At 31.0% G+C, this 5043-nt stretch overlaps 1 non-coding gene across 1 annotated transcript; it reads left to right on the top strand.

The window, feature by feature from the left end:
• The first annotated feature begins 1654 nt into the window (after positions 1 to 1654).
• Positions 1655 to 1761, top strand: LOC139887014 (small nucleolar RNA R71). Its single transcript, XR_011772868.1, has one exon. It is a non-coding gene; the product is annotated as a small nucleolar RNA R71 (small nucleolar RNA).
• Positions 1762 to 5043: the final 3282 nt, after the last annotated feature.

Genomic DNA, 5043 nt, shown 5'->3' with positions numbered 1-5043 from the left:
TCGGCTCTAGATACCATTGTTGGAATTTAACAAGTTCATAAAACATGTTCTTAAGGTTAACACAATTACAAAACCAATTTGAATTAGTGTTAAAGCAAGCGGAAGCAAAATGTTAAGTTCATGTTTATATGTATATGCATTTAGTTCAATTCCATGAAAATATCAAGTCTTGAAATATACTTACAAATAAGAATAAGGAAGAAGATTATTACCTCCTAAAGTTAATTAAGGGTGATATTGAAGAACAAGAAGATGATAGAACCTCAAGCTATTGTGTACCAACACCACCCTTAAACTTGTTAGGAATTAAGACCCTTAATCACCTTTAAACAAGCTCAAAACCCTTTAATCTTACACCTAATTTTCTGGACAGCAGCAAGTTTGAAAGATGATGATGAATGGAGCTCCAAAACTATGAAACCTCAAGATATAATACCCCAAACTTATCACCAACACCCTAGCCTTTAGTTAGGAATTGAATGACACTTGAATTAAGCTTGAAAGAACAAATTTAGGACTTAGTTTTTAGTCTCAAAACCCACGTTTTGGACAGCTGCAGCAGCTGAATTTCTGCTCTTTTTTTACTAGCTCTCTTGATGTGTTTATGCATGTGTGTCTTTTCTACAAGTCTCTAGACCATGCTTATGGAGAATGGGAATTGTAATTGACCAATAAAAGAATCTAAGCATGTGTACTAGAGTCCCCATGCCACTACATACATTTAAATAAAATGGTTTTTCATAAAATTTGATTTTATAAAATTGAATTTTATAAAATACATTTTATAAACTTACATTTTATTTATTATGTTTACATCATTTACAAAACCTATTTTATAAAATGTAACATAATTAATTAATTACTTACCTATAAATAATTAAATCCATATCATATAAATTATTTCATAATTTATATATATATACATCAAGTAATAATTTTAAAAAGCCATTTTCTTTAAAATTCAAGTGTCGCGTATTTAATCAATGATCCAATCGTTAAGATCAAATATGAATAAGGTGTTGGCAAGCTTGTTATTGGGTATGACCCAACTTGGATCAAAACATATCAGCCACGTTAATTTAATATGTCTCTCGAGCATATGAAATACCTTCAGATACTTGTTGATTGCTAGGACCTTGTTGATTGTTGTTGATTGCTAGGACCTTGTTGATTGTTGTATGGAACATTTCGATTATAATTCTGGTTTTGATTGTAGATTGGTCTTGGCTGTTGATAATTATTCTGATAATTATTTCTAGGCCTTTGGTTTATATATGAAACATTCTCTCTTTGTTCCATTGTTAGTTCAATATTGAGACAATCTTTTGTCAAATGTGGTCCTCCACACTGCTCACAACTAATTCGTATTGAGTGAATATCTTTAGTCATCTTTTCCATTCGTCTCTTGACGGCATCTATCTTTGCGGAAATGGAATCTAAGTCATGGCTAGAATCGGCTCTAGCTGCTTTAGATGATCTGACGATATCTTTTTCTTGATGCCACTCATGTGAGTGGGAATCAGTGTTATCAATAATTTTGTAAGCATCAGTTTCTGTTTTCTTCATAATGGAACCACCAGCTGCTATGTCGATGTCTTTTCTTGTAGTGATGTCGCATCCTTGGTAGAATATTTGTACTATTTGACAAGTGTCTAAACCATGTTGCGGACATCCTCTCAATAACTTTCCAAATCTTGTCCATGCTTCATATAGAGTTTCATTTGGCTTCTGTGTGAACGTAACAATTTCTCCTTGAAGTCTTACGGCTTTAGATGCCGGAAAGAATTGTTTAAGAAATTTTTCAACTAAAATGTCCCATGTATCAATCGCCCCTTCAGGTAACGATTCTAACCAATCTTTGACTTCTCCCTTTAAAGTCCAGGGAAATAACATGAGATATATCTGTTCATCTTCAACTTCTCTTATTTTAAATAGAGTACATGTAGTGACCCGAACTTTTCCATGTTTATATATATATTAATTGAGATTGATATTTACATGATTAAATGTTTCCAACATGTTAAGCAATCAAACTTGTTAAGACTTGATTAATTGAAATATGTTTCATATAGACAATTGACCACCCAAGTTGACTGGTGATTCACGAACGTTAAAACTTGTAAAAACTATATGATGACATATATATGGATATATATATAGTTAACATGATACTATGATAAGTAAACATATCATTAAGTCTATTAACAATGAACTACATATGTAAAAACAAGACTACTAACTTAATGATTTTTAAACGAGACATATATGTAACGATTATCGTTGTAAAGACATTTAATGTATATATATCATATTAAGAGATATTCATACATGATAATATCATGATAATATAATAATTTAAAATCTCATTTGATATTATAAACATTGGGTTAACAACATTTAACAAGATCGTTAACCTAAAGGTTTCAAAACAACACTTACATGTAACGACTAACGATGACTTAACGACTCAGTTAAAATGTATATACATGTAGTGTTTTAATATGTATTTATACACTTTTGAAAGACTTCAATACACTTATCAAAATACTTCTACTTAACAAAAATGCTTACAATTACATCCTCGTTCAGTTTCATCAACAATTCTACTCGTATGCACCCGTATTCGTACTCGTACAATACACAGCTTTTAGATGTATATACTATTGGTATATACACTCCAACGATCAGCTCTTAGCAGCCCATGTGAGTCACCTAACACATGTGGGAACCATAATTTGGCAACTAGCATTAAATATCTCATAAAATTACAAAAATATGAGTAATCATTCATGACTTATTTACATGAAAACAAAATTACATATCCTTTATATCTAATCCATACACCAACGACCAAAAACACCTACAAACACCTTCATTCTTCAATTTTCTTCATCTAATTGATCTCTCTCAAGTTCTATCTTCAAGTTCTAAGTGTTCTTCATATATTCTACAAGTTCTAGTTACATAAAATCAAGAATACTTTCAAGTTTGCTAGCTCACTTCCAATCTTGTAAGGTGATCATCCAACCTCAAGAAATCTTTGTTTCTTACAGTAGGTTATCATTCTAATACAAGGTAATAATCATATTCAAACTTTGGTTCAATTTCTATAACCATAACAATCTTATTTCAAGTGATGATCTTACTTGAACTTGTTTTCGTGTCATGATTCTGCTTCAAGAACTTCGAGCCATCCAAGAATCCGTTGAAGCTAGATCCATTTTTCTCTTTTCCAGTAGGTTTATCCAAGGAACTTAAGGTAGTAATGATGTTCATAACATCATTCGATTCATACATATAAAGCTATCTTATTCGAAGGTTTAAACTTGTAATCACTAGAACATAGTTTAGTTAATTCTAAACTTGTTCGCAAACAAAAGTTAATCCTTCTAACTTGACTTTTAAAATCAACTAAACACATGTTATATATCTATATGATATGCTAACTTAATGATTTAAAACCTGGAAACACGAAAAACACCGTAAAACCAGATTTACGCCGTCGTAGTAACACCGCGGGCTGTTTTGGGTTAGTTAATTAAAAACTATGATAAACTTTGATTTAAAAGTTGTTATTCTGAGAAAATGATTTTTATTATGAACATGAAACTATATCCAAAAATTATGGTTAAACTCAAAGTGGAAGTATGTTTTCTAAAATGGTCATCTAGACGTCGTTCTTTCGACTGAAATGACTACCTTTACAAAAACGACTTGTAACTTATTTTTCTAACTATAAACCTATACTTTTTCTGTCTATATTCATAAAATAGAGTTCAATATCAAACCATAGCAATTTGATTCACTCAAAACGGATTTAAAATGAAGAAGTTATGGGTAAAACAAGATTGGATAATTTTTCTCATTTTAGCTACGTGAAAATTGGTAACAAATTTATTCTAACAAGATTGTATTGTATATTATGTAATCTTGAGATACCACAGACACGTATACAATGTTTTGACCTATCATGTCGACACATCTATATATATTTCGGAACAACCATAGACACTCTATATGTGAATGTTGGAGTTAGCTATACAGGGTTGAGGTTTATTCCAAAATATATATAGTTTGAGTTGTGATCAATACTGAGATACGTATACACTGGGTCGTGGATTGATTCAAGATAATATTTATCGATTTATTTCTGTACATCTAACTGTGAACAACTAGTTGTAGGTTACTAACGAGGACAGCTGACTTAATAAACTTAAAACATCAAAATATATTAAAAGTGTTGTAAATATATTTTGAACATACTTTGATATATATGTATATATTGTTATAGGTTCGTGAATCAACCAGTGGCCAAGTCTTACTTCCCGACGAAGTAAAAATCTGTGAAAGTGAGTTATAGTCCCACTTTTAAAATCTAATATTTTTGGGATGAGAATACATGCAGGTTTTATAAATGATTTACAAAATAGACACAAGTACGTGAAACTGCATTCTATGGTTGAATTATCGAAATCGAATATGCCCCTTTTTATTAAGTCTGGTAATCTAAGAATTAGGGAACAGACACCCTAATTGACGCGAATCCTAAAGATAGATCTATTGGGCCTAACAAACCCCATCCAAAGTACCGGATGCTTTAGTACTTCGAAATTTATATCATATCCGAAGGGTGTCCCGGAATGATGGGGATATTCTTATATATGCATCTTGTTAATGTCGGTTACCAGGTGTTCACCATATGAATGATTTTTATCTCTATGTATGGGATGTGTATTGAAATATGAAATCTTGTGGTCTATTATTATGATTTGATATATATATAGGTTAAACCTATAACTCACCAACATTTTTGTTGACGTTTTAAGCATGTTTGTTCTCAGGTGATTATTAAGAGCTTCCGCTATCGCATACTTAAATAAGGACGAGATTTGGAGTCCATACTTGTATGATATTGTGTAAAAACTGCATTCAAGAAACTTATTTTGTTGTAATATATTTGTATTGTAAACCATTTTGTAATGGTCGTGTGTAAACAGGATATTTTAGATTATCATTATTTGATAATCTACGTAAAGCTTTTTA

This window comes from Rutidosis leptorrhynchoides, chromosome 1 (genome assembly GCF_046630445.1).
Source record: "Rutidosis leptorrhynchoides isolate AG116_Rl617_1_P2 chromosome 1, CSIRO_AGI_Rlap_v1, whole genome shotgun sequence".
Classification (NCBI taxonomy): domain Eukaryota; kingdom Viridiplantae; phylum Streptophyta; class Magnoliopsida; order Asterales; family Asteraceae; genus Rutidosis; species Rutidosis leptorrhynchoides.
This window is presented reverse-complemented; position numbering and strand designations above follow the sequence as displayed.